The following is a 13,331-nucleotide window of genomic DNA, read 5'->3' on the forward strand; positions in this document are numbered from 1 at the left end:
GCAATTTTGGAAAGAATATGGGAACAAAGATTCTTCTTTCTGTTGTCCCATTTGACTGATATGTGATTTAAACCAGGTTTCTCAACATAGCTTATCTCTTCATCTGTAAAATGGGATCTTTGCTTGTTTATTCAGAACAGAGTGGTGTAAACAATTGAGATGACTATTTGAAGACATCTTGCTACCTATCTAATAGTAAGATATTTCTATGCTGATTTTTCTATGCAGTAGGAAGCTGTTTAAGTTTATTCATTCACAAAAATAATTTAATAGTTGTATTAATGCTGTTTAAAAAATGCATATAAATTTAACTCCTAGGAATATTTATAAGAGAAATGAAAACATATGTCCATATGCACACACACATAAAAATGTATACAAATGATCATAAAAGCATTATTAACAGCTCAACAGTAGAAACAACTTTAATTTTCATCAAATGATGAACAAATCAACAAAATGTGGTATATCCATGCATATATAGCAATAATAAAGAATAAAACAATGATTTATAGTACAACATGGATAAACCTTGAAAGCATTGTGCTAAGTTAAAAAAAAGCAGTTAAAAGGTCACATATTGTACTATTTTACTCATATAAAATGTCTAGAATAAACACCCTCATAGAGACAGAAAGGTTAGTAGTAGCCTAGGATTGGGAAGGGAGAAAAAGTAGGAGAGACTGCTAATTAGAATGGAGTTTATTTTTAGAATTATGGAAGTTTTTTGGAATTAGTTGTGATAGTTGCACAAGACAAAATACTACAATCCATTGAAATGTACACTCTAAGTGGATGAATTTTGTGATATGTGAATTATTTCTTAGTAAATATTTTTTTAACTTCTTTTAGTATACAAACCACCCCTTTAAAAAAAACACAAAGACTACTTGACATTTCAGTAAGCTGAAGAATAATTCTTTCAGCAATGAACTCCCCCCAAAATGTTTTATCTAGATAATTTAGTTTTGTTACATTGTATTTGAATTTCTAAATCCATTATCTCAAATGCAGAAACAAGCCTGGAAGACTCACGTAGGTTTGCTCTCTCATTAGACAACAGAGGAAAGACTATTCCTGTACTTGAGTTCATATTTTCTCAATCCAACCTTCTCAATAATTTTGAGAATTATTTTCATTTCTAATCTCTAATGCTGAGTAGCCTTTAAAGACCCACATTTCCCAGATTTTCTTGTTACCAAGGGCAATTTTGACAAGGTTAAAATTTGGTTGCTTTGGTACAAAGGCTAAAGCATTTAAAACCAGATCACTAGAGTCAATATAAAATGTAGACTAAGATGCTAATGTTGACAGAGCAAGAAATCCTTGTGAATGGGACAACTAGAAAAATAATAGTTGCAATAGCCTGTTGACTCAGCGAATAAAACATCAGTCCAATATATGGACATCCCTGGTTTGATCCCTGGTCAGAACACACAAGAGAAGCAACCATCTGCTTCTCTATCTCAACCTCTTCCCCTTCTCTTCTTCCCCTCTCACAACCAGTGGCTGAATTGGTCCAAGCATCAGCCTCAGGTGCTAAAAATAGCTCAGTTGACTCAAGCATTGGCCTCAGATAGGGGCTGCCAGCTGAATCCTAGTTGGGGCACATGTGGGAGTCTGTCTATCTACCCTCTTCTCACTTAAAAATATAATAATAATTTAAAAATAATAATAATAGTACTTCAAGCATTCCCAGTACTTTTCTAAGTGTTTTTCTTAGACTAATTCATTTAGACCTAGAAGATGGATATTATTTTAAGCCCAATTAGAGAAAATGAGGACATCTAAGCAAAGAGAAGATAAATGGCTTGTCCAAGATCATATATCCAGTAAGTGAGTAGGCTGAACTTCAAGTTCAAGCAGTTTGGACCTTGAAATCTGAGCTCTTACTCATCATACTAATATGCCTCTGACATAAAAAGCAGTGTCTGAGCTGGGCACAGATCTAAATGGAAAGAAAAGAATAATTCAAAGAAGAGCCACATTAGAGTTTTAAATAACCAACATTCTAAAAGCTTTTTTATCCTTTTTGAAAAAACTTTCAAATACGTGACCTTATTTGATTTCTTACACATCTTCTCTACAAGTTACAATAAGACTTATAACTTATTCACTGCCACAAAACAGCTTACCTCTGCAACAGTAACAGAATCAACATCTTCATCTTAACCTCATGCCCCTGGAGAATGTGAACAGAACACTCCTGGAAACTACAAAGGGAGTTCCACTCTAGCTTGCATTTCAGTTCTCAGAACTCTGCACACTCAACCTACATGCTGTTATCCACAGAATGGCATTGGGAGTGAGGGCGAATGTGTTGGTAGTGAGGTGTGGTGAGCTTTGGAATAGTCAAGTAAACGGAATAACTCAGAGAACAAAGTAGGAAGACAGTATGACTAGTAGGCTGAAATGTGGGAGATTTCCAGTAAGTACAAGCCAAGCTCTCAAGGCACAGAGCCCAGCACAAAGAAAAAGGGAAGACCAAAGTCCAGGGATGCCTGGATGAACATCTGGAGGACCATGACACTGTGGATAGAGAATGTACGCTTCAGACTTTCACTCGTTTTGGCAAAAATCAGTGTAGATGTTGCTGTGAGGTTTTTTTTTCTTTTTAGATGTGATTAACATTTAAAACAGATGTTTAATAAGCAGATTACCCTCCGTAATGTGGGTGGGTTTCATCTGATTAGTTAAAGGCCTCAAGAGCAAAAATGAAGATTTTCCAAAGAAAAAATATTCTCAAAACAGCAACATAGAAATCCTGCCAATTTGTTGCCTTTGTGGAATTCGGACTCAAAACTTCAAAAATCAACTTTTTATTTCCTATTTATTTATTGAATTTATTGAGGGGACACTGGTTAGCAAAATTATATAGGATTCAGTTGTATAATTCTATAATACATCATCTGTACACTGCATTATGTGTTCATCACCCAAGTAAAGTCCGTGTCCACTGCCATTCATCCCCCCACATCGTCCTCCACCTCCCCCACCCCTGGCAGTCACCACACTGTTGACTATAGATAGATTCTTTTTTTCTTTTCTTTCTCTTCCTCTTCTTCTTCTCCTCCTCCTCCTTCTCTTTTCTTTTTCTTTCTTTCTTTCTTTCTTTCTTTCTTTCTTTCTTTCTTTCTTTCTTTCTTTCTTTCTTTCTTTCTTTCTTTCTTTTCTTCTTCTTCATGAGAGGAGGGGAGATACAGAGACAGACTTTGGCAATCTCTGTCTGGGTCCAATGCTCGAATCAACTGAGCTGTCCTCCGTGCCCACCCAAAGCCAATGCTCAAACCAGTCGAGCATCGACTACTAAAGTAGTTCAGCTTCACTAGTAGTCGAGCATGGCTACTAGAGAAGAAAAGAGGGAGGAGAGGGAGAAGGATGGAGAGAGAAGCAGATGGTCACTTATGTGTGCCCTGACTGGGATTAAACCTGGGACATCCATATGCTAGGCCGATGCTTTATCCACTGAGCATACTGGCCAGGGGACAGGTTCTTAATTTACTAGAATGCAAACCATATTCCATGTTATAATAACAAAAACAAATATTCCTTAATGTAAATATTTTCACTGCTGTCATTCTGCTAGTCACTTAAGCTTTGACTTGGAAGATATAATATGTATTTATTATCTGCTCTTTTCTTTTTCACTATGTATGGTCCAACTCTGTATGCTAACTTCTAAAAAGATTAAGTTTTTTTACTTGCTCTGATTAACTCTGGACTATAAACATTTTTCCAGGGATGCAATTAAATTGATGAATGTTTGCAACATTTGGTTAAATAAAATAGGAGTCTTTAAGATTTTTAAATTTGATTTGGTTTTAAAAGTGTTTTTACAGAAAAGATTGCTCCTATTAATTTATCCATCTGTCTGTATTAGAACAGCAATACCGCCTAGTAATACAGGTTTTTATCAAAATCAACTCTTAACTGAATTTCCAGCCTGTCAGCTTGCTTACAGATTTCAGACTTGACAGCCCCCACAATTACATGAGCCAATTTCTTTTTTTTTTCTTTTTTTATTTATTTATTTATTTATTTATTTATTTATTTATTTATTTATTTATTTTGTATTTTTCTGAAGCTGGAAACAGGGAGAGACAGTCAGACAGACTCCCGCATGCGCCCGACTGGGATCCACCCGGCACACCCACCAGGGGCGACGCTCTGCCCACCAGGGGGCGATGCTCTGCCCCTCCGGGGCGTCGCTCTGCCTCGACCAGAGCCACTCTAGCGCCTGGGGCAGAGGCCAAGGAGCCATCCCCAGCGCCCGGGCCATCTTTGCTCCAATGGAGCCTTGGCTGTGGGAGGGGAAGAAAGAGACAGAGAGGAAGGAGGGGGAGGGGGGGTGGAGAAGCAAATGGGCACTTCTCCTATGTGCCCTGGCCGGGAATCGAACCCAGGTCCCCCGCACGCCAGGCCGACGCTCTACCGCTGAGCCAACCGGCCAGGGCCCAATTTCTTAAATAAGTCTCCCTGTCCCTCTCTTTCTCTGTTTCAATAGATAGATAGATGATAGATAGATAGATAGATAGATAGATAGATAGATAGATAGATAGATGATAGATAGATGATAGATAGACCTTATTGTTTCTCTGGAGAATTCTGACTAATACAACTTACAAAACTCCTGATCTCACAGATATTATTTAATATTTCTGAGCCTCTATTTCCTAATTCTAAAAATAGACATAATAATGCACATAGAATTTACATAAGGTTGTGGTGAGAAACTAGGATAGTATCTGACACTGTGATAGTCAATAACTAATAGCTGCTATTATTTTGATGTAATTAAATCAGGCTTTGTTAATTTATTCAGGTAAATTTTTCACTCAAGTGGTATAGCCACTCACTGTTAACAGAAACAGGCCTCAGCAGGCCCAGTGACAGGGTAGCTTCATTCGTGCCCACTTGCTAATTCAAAGCCACCTCATATTCACAGTGCAGATTCAGAGACAGGAAGGAAACAGGCAAAAAAGGGCTTCAATCCTCAGGGAATTCATAACAAGAGGGGAGCGAAGGTTTTACCTTTTATTTGGTTCAAGTTGTCCAGCTGAAGTACCTGAAAGATTAGACTTGAGGGAATATTTAGGCAAACAAGAGCCTGAGGCTTTCGCAATCACTGAAACTCCCTTCAGTGGATTTAGGAAGAGACAGCGGTTCCCATGTTGAAAAAGACCCACAGAAAAACCGGAGGTGGCCTGACCTGTGGTGGCGCAGTGGATAAAGCCTCGACATGGAACACTGAGGTCACCAGTTCATAACCCTGGGCTTGTCTGGTAAAGGCACATATGGAAGTTGATGCTTTCTGCTTCAACCCTCCTTCTCCCTCTCTCTCTCTCTCTTTCTCTCTCTCTAAAATGAATAATAATAATAATAAGCCGGAGATGTTATTAAGCTTCCCCAGAAAGCAACTAGAAAGAGTCTAGTCCATTTCAAAGCATCCATAGAACCGAATAAAAATAAAGGGTCTGTGTAATTTAAATGTTAATATCTCATCAAGTTTAATGTTTGGGAAAAAGCAGGGGGTGGCAGATAATGTTAGCAATAAACGGCTGGCTGCCCTCAACTCAGACATACGATGCTGCCTTTGTAATGCCCTTCCCAGCTGCAAGGTAGCAGAGAATCAGAAGAGGCAGGCTCAGGCTCCTTGTGTGGAGCCTGGGTCGCAGTGTGTGAAGAAACAAACTCTTGTTTAAGAAGAGCAGTGCCTTCCAGTGCCCAGGGCTGCAGGTCTGGAGGGGCAGCATGAGGACATTCCAGCGTTTCCTGGTGACACACATTGCAATGAGGTCATTACTTAAGACCCAACCCCTCCATCAGTGTGTGTTAATTAAACTCTCAAGTAATGATTATAGCAACTCCAGAAGCACATGGAACATGCTTCCTGAAGAGCTTAGGACGGAGGATCAATTATGGTTTGAGCATTTAAAATGCTGCCCTATGGATAGAAAGCACAGAAGCCAACATCAAAGTGTGGCCAGACTTCATCAGAACCACTTCCAGGATGTCTGTCAACGTTAGGGAGTCTGTTCCAGGGGTGGGGGATTGCTAGGACCACAAGGGCAGTGTGTATGCACAATAATGCTTGATTGTTAGCATCACTAGTGCTGTCACCAGTATTAGTCAATCTGTTGTAAGGGTTACTGTATGCCAGCCACAGTTGTAAACACTTTGCATGGATTTACCTCATCGCGTCCTCACAGAACTGACATGGAAACCAGAGGGTGGAAGAAAGTAGGTTTACAGCTGTTTATATGGAGAATAATACAATCATTAATGAATAATAACACAAGAATAAACTCTGTTTCATATACTCACAACTGTAAACTACTTTCACCCACCCTGTATAGTGCAGGTTCTATTATTCACCACATTTTTCAAATGAAGAAACTAAAATATTGATATAAAGATGCCCAAGATCAAGTTGCTAATAAACAGTGGAGTCAGAATTTGAATGCAGGCCATGTGGACTCAGAGTCTAAGCCAATATCAGTGCTAATCTTTCCTTCCTCCCTCCCAGGCTGTGTGCAAAAGGATAGAAGTGTCTGTCTTAAGAACTCCTATATTTTTCATAAGTCTACGTCTTATCTAATCTGTGATGTTAAGCTACTTTGATAAGAGACCAAATCTTTCCTTTCCTGAGTAAAACTAACTCTCTGGGAGTATTTTCATAATGACTTAATTTAGACTAATGTGTCAATAGCTAGTGGAGAATTAGAAATCTTGGAAGCTTTGTCAGTATTGGCAAAGTAGCAGAGAACAAGATTGGAGTTACTAAAAGTCACATTTATTGCTTAATTCACAATATTATCACTAGTCACCAGATAGTGCTTTTAAAATGTCATTTTAAAATGTCTGCATGTGCAATAGATAGATGATAGATAGATAGATGAGATAGATAGATAGATAGATAGATAGATGATAGATAGATAGATAGATAGATAGATAGATAGATAGATAGATAGATGATAGATAGATGATAGATAGATAGATGATAGATAGATGATAGATAGATAGATAGATAGATAGATAGATAGATAGATAGATAGATAGATAGATAGATAGATATAGAGATAGATAGTCAATGTCTATATTATCCTACAAGACTTCAGATGTGGATTCATAGCAATGCTTTGTAGGCATAACATGTTGCAACTTTTCCTAACTGTGGATTATTAGGATAGGTAATATGGGTCTTTTTGACTATTATGAAGAACCGTCAAATGGTACATCATAATCACCTATAGATATATCTATATTGGTCCCCTCTATTTCTGAGTTAATATTATATGTATGCTATATGAATCATTGTTTAATAATTTATTGTTTTGACCTATAATGTTATTATTTTATGTTTGTATCACCTTGTATTACCTTTTGGGAGGCCTGGATGTTCAATTCATTTTCCCCTCTCTGTTTAGAAAAGTTCTGCATCTTATGTTATCACTCAATACATGTTTGTTAAGATATTATAAAATTTCTTAATCTATTGAGGTATTCTACTTGAATAGATTTCTTTGTGTTTAACTGTTGTGTATTCTCAGGATCATATTTTCCAGCTTATAGAATAAAAGGCTAATTTGGGGCTTTTTTCCCAAAGTTTAAAAGAAGTCACTAGTAAATCTACACAGGTTAGGTATTTGAGAAATAAGAGAATAGATATTATAGAATATATTCATTTTTTCTAAATGATAAATCTACTGAGATTTTTCTACTTATTGAGTCAATGTGATACTTTATATTATTTGTGCTATTTAGATGTTAAAATTTATGAAACTAAATGTAAAATGGGAAAAGACATACTCTTATTTTAATTGATTTTTTATATATTACTGTTCATTTTCTTATTTTAAATTTTATATATTTCTAGGTTTTTTATGGATTTAATGATTTTTTTATTGATCTTACTTAACCCACATTCTAGATAACTATCAGGAATATAACAGACTTTGACACTAGCTTAATGTACCCAGTGCACAGATAAGCATGTATTCAGTGGCTAGTAGTTCTACTAAGTGGCTAGTAGAACATATCAGTAATTTCTCAAATGGAAAGCTTCTCACACTTGGTGGAATCCTCACTCTACACAAATCGTGGAGTAGCAGCTGTTAGTAAGGTGCAGCACAATCACAGGCCCTGAGGGTCTTAGAAGTACCCTGTATCGAATCCTAAGAAACTCTTTCTGCCACTTTCCATATCCTATGTCTTTATAGAAACTTTATACTTTCAACTCTATCTATTGTCATCTTTCTGTCAATAAAATCATAGTTCTCTAGAACTGCCTACTCAGTGTCCCAAGCACTCATTCTTGCTCTCTTCCTCTCCTTCTTTCTCTCTTTCTTTCACACACACACAAACACACACACGCACACACACACATTCAGAGTTATATTAGTCAGGACAGGCTACTTTTAACAAGATACAACAGAAGGGGTGGCTTAAACAATAAAAATCAGTTTTGTTCTAGGTCTGGAGGCTATAAGTTCAAGATCAAGGTGTTGATTTCTGGAGAGACCTCTCTTTTAGCTTATAAATGATACCTTCCCTTTGTCTTCACATGGACCTTATCTCTGTTTGTATGAAGATATATGATATCTCTTCCTCTTCTTATAAGGACATTAATCATATCATATAAGAAACCTACTGTGGTGGCACAATGGATAAAGCGTCGACCTGGAATGCTGAGGTCATTGGTTTAAAAGCCTGGGTTTGCCCTGACATACAGGAAGCAAATACTATGAGTTGATGCTTCCCGCTTCTCCCTCTTTCTCTCCTCCCCCTGTCTCTCTCCAAAAATCAATAAAAAATTAAAAAAAAAGAAAAAAAAGAAACTTAGCCTGACCACCAGGCAGTGGTGCAGTGGATAGAGCATTGGATTGGGATGCAGAGGACCCAGGTTTGAGACTCCGAGGTCACCAGCTTGAGCATGGGCTAATCTAGTTTGAGCAAAAGCTCACCAGCTTGGACCCAAGATCACTGGCTTGAGCAAGGGGTTACTCTGTCTGCTAAAGGCCCACGGTTAAGGCACCTATGAGAAAGCAATCAATGAACAATTAAGGTGTCTCAACGAAAAACTAATGATTGATGCTACTCATCTTTCTCCTTTCCTGTCTGTCTGTCCCTATCTATCCCTCTCTCTGACTCTCTCTCTCTGTTTCTATAAAATAAGAAAGAAAGAAACTTAACTTTATGAACTAATTAAACTTTATCACATCCTTAAAAATCTCATCTCACCTGACCTGTGGTGGCACAATGGATAAAGCATCGACCTGGAAATGCTGAGGTCGCCGGTTCGAAACCTTGGGCTTGCCTGGTCAAGGCACATATGAGAGTTGATGCTTCCAGCTCCTCCCCCCTTCTCTCTCTGTCTCTCTCTCCTTTCTCTCCCTCTCTGTCTCTCTCTCTCCCTCTCTCTGTCATCTCTAAAAATGAATAAATAAAATAAAATAAAATAAAAATCTCATCTCCAAATGCAGTCACATTGGGCATTAGGGCTTCAACATATAAATTTGAAAGGGAACCCATTTGATCCATAACACACATTCATATAATATATACACAAAAATTGCTTTAGTGTGATATGGTATGAAATCACCACTGCCAATGAGCTATAGCACAAAGCACAATAAGTCACCAGCACTCAAGAAATACATTTCAATATAACTCCTTATGTAAATTATCAGATTCCTCTTTGGAACTAGAAAAGAGTTGAACCTTGAAATGCTTGGATAACACAATTTTGATGAACAATCTACTTAAAGGGGATTTCTGCATGTTGTATTAACTCATAATCATATGAAAGTATTCTTAAGACAATTTGTTATTACGATGAAGAACTACTCAAAGTCTTAACTTGTATCATCCATTACTTAGTAATTATATCCACAATAATAATTATAATGTTTACATAAAGCAGATGCAAAATATACTGAATTGGCTCTTTTTCAGGGGTTTGGGGGTCAAAAACAATGCATTATTTTTCATGCTATTGACTAATTAAAAAGAGACAGAGAGATGATGTCTTTCAAGAATTTAACTTTATAATTTTTTAGTGTAGACCTGTGAAACGATGTACCCAGAGAATTAATATCTGAGAACAGCATGAGATAAAGAACTTAGAAAAAGGTCACTGGTAAGGTAAACTCAGCTGGCTAAAGTATCGTCCCAATACCTCAAGGTTGCCAGTTTGATCCCAAGTCAAGACACACACAAGAATCAACCAAGGCATACATAAATAAGTAAAACAATAAACTGATGTTTCCCTCTCCTTCCTCTCTCTCTAAAAAAATAAATAAATAGATAAATAGATTAATTAATAAATAATCTTTAAAAAACTTAGAAAAAGAGGAGATATTTTAGTTTGATATTACAAGCTTGCTGAATGAAAATGCCCTTTTGATATGATAACATCTCCCCAGATGAAAATTCTTTTATGAACAGAAAAACAAATGATATTTTATTAAAAGCAGCATGTTTGACTCAAATTTATGTAAATTGCTTTGGAAATGAGATGTATGCTTATTTCCAAGAAATATTGTGACAAATACAAAGCAGTTTTTTATAGCTTGTAATCAGCTAAAAGGAAAGGAAGGAAAGCTGTTTGTAGAATATTTGCAAATAACTTAAAAGTACTTATAAAATAAATCATTTTGATATTTGATTTATTAGTGAAAGTCCTGAAACTGACAGCATTTGGCTCCCTAAACGTGGTAATCAAATACATTTAACATGTTGCTGGAAGTATATTTTCCTCTGGCTCAGTTAATCTTTTTTGAGTTAACTCATGACTTAATTAATTATAAAACATAAGACCATCTCTACAGGTAAATTATTATAGCTAAACTATGTATGCATAAATAAAATTCTACATCCCTACTGCCATGATTCATCCAACTATTCATTTATTCACCCCTTAAACAACTTTGAGTATGTTGATGCCTAGATACATAATTTTCACTCATCAGATCTTTATACTTAGAACTTAGAAGCAATGGATGGTTGGCAAGAAAAAAAATGAAAAGGAAAGCAAAGACAAGATCTGTAAGACATTCTAAGCTGTTTAGACTTTATCTTAAGGACACTGGGAAGCTGTTCAAAGATATTAAGCCAGCGGGTAATACGATCAGAATTACATTTATAAAAAAAGACCCTGGCTGCTTTGTGGAGGATTAGAAGGGAGCATGAGTGGCACTACTGACCAGACAGGGGACACATGCCTATTGTCATGTGATACTAACTGGGACAAATGTAAGAATAGTTACAAAGAGAATTTGACAAAACTATGAGTAGTATCTATAGAACTAGGTAGTTGATTAAATGTGTGGGATGACTCAGAGGAGTCAAAATAGTAAAAGTGAATAGCATAAATGAGAAGAAATGGCATTTCCTCCACTGTAACAGGAAAGGTGTAAAAAAGTCACTGGGGAGACAAAAATATGAAGAGTCTCTTGGTCACTACAGTTATGTTTTGGAAATAAAGGTGAGGTCTTCACTGATGGAGGAGAGGAAGGAGAGACATTGGAGATTAAGAATAAAGAATCAGGAGGTTCTGTTCACAGAAAACTAGAAAAGATTGCTAGCTAGCCCTGATGGTCCAAATGAAATTAAGACAAGACTATATCTCTCAATAGAAATAAAATAGTTCATAGATTTAAAAAAAAGGCAACAATATGTAATGTAAATGCAAAAAAAAAAGGATGCAAGGGAGAATATTAATATCATATGAAGTAAAAATTACATTAAAAATTTAATATGAGGAAGAGAGACCTTTTAAATTTTCAAATAAATTTGCCATTCATAATCTAAAACATTTTTGATATATTTCCCCGTCATGCTGTAGGCATCGCTTTCATGTGCTCATTTCAGGAACAAACTACTAGCATTCACTAATCTTAGATATATCATTTCTGCTAATTTATACATATCAACCCTAAGGGAGAGGTTGTGTTCACTGAATCATATATTTTAGAGTGTTTACACAATCAGAACATACAGTTTTTAAAAGTATAAATTGCCAAACCATTTGTGAGAAATCTGAGACACCATAAAATAAATGTTAATGAAACAAAAGTGCACAGCAATTAGCAAGAAACTGATACCAGAATTCATCTACATGATGACTATCAACTGAAAAAATTAAAAAGAATAATTTTAAAAAATAATAATTACTTAACCACTTGCTATGGGCAAGACCATAAAAATTTATGTTTTACCCACTGAATCTTTACAAAGTTCATATAAGAAACTACTATTGTTCTCAACATTGAACACAAGAGGCATATGAAGTTCAGATCAGTTATGTAATTCACTAAGGGACTAGCAAAGATACAGCTGAACTAAAATTTGAAGCCAAGAAGTCTGTCTTCAGAGCCAGGAACCAAAACCTCTATAAGGGACTGAATTCACTTACAGTAAGTTGTCACAGACCCAATTAAATACCAATGCAGACATTTGAATCAAATGAATGTATTACTGGCCTCAGCCAATAAGTGGGTAAGTTTTCTTTCTCTTACACTTTCTGTTGTTAACTCTTCTTTATAGATTTGGTAAGATTCTTCAGTAAAATCATGTGGGCATGGGGATTTCCTTTTTAGGAGTTTTTAAACAACAAATTCAGTTTCATTATTGGCTATAAGATTCAGTTAGTTAATTTATAAATATAACTATTTATAATGTTCCCTCATTATACCTTTAATGGCTATGAGATTTGTATTGATATCCTTTGGCTCACTCCTGATACTGGTGGTTTGTGTCTTCTCTCTTTATCTTTGTGACTCTTGCTAGAGGTGCATTAAATTTATTAGGTTTGTTTGTTTATGTTTCAGAGAAGCACTTTTTAGTTCCAGTTATTTTCTCTATTGTCTTCCTGTTTTCAATTTTATTAATTTCTACTCTTATTTTTATTTTTTTCTTTTCTATTACTTACTTTGGAATTGCTTTCTTCTTTTTCTAGTTTTATAAAGTAGAAACTTAGATTATTAATTTGAGGCTTTTTCTCTTTTCTAATGTAAATGTTTAGTGCTATAAATTTTCCTCAACACAGATTCTGCTGCATCTCAAATTTTGATATTTATTTTATTTTCATTTATTTCTATGTATTTTTTAATTCCTTGAAGATTTTCTCTTTGACTCATGGATTATTTCAAGTGTAGAGTTTAATTTTTCGAAGTGTTTGTAGGCATTCTTGTCTTTCTGTTATTGATTTCTAGTTTTATTCCATTTTTGTCAGAGAACACATGGTACTCTGTATGGTAAATGTTTCACCACCATAACTTACAATGAAGATAATTTATCTAATAAATGTGTAGCTCCAGAGAAAAAGACTA

Source organism: Saccopteryx leptura, chromosome 2 (genome assembly GCF_036850995.1).
Source record: "Saccopteryx leptura isolate mSacLep1 chromosome 2, mSacLep1_pri_phased_curated, whole genome shotgun sequence".
Taxonomy (NCBI): Eukaryota; Metazoa; Chordata; class Mammalia; order Chiroptera; family Emballonuridae; genus Saccopteryx; species Saccopteryx leptura.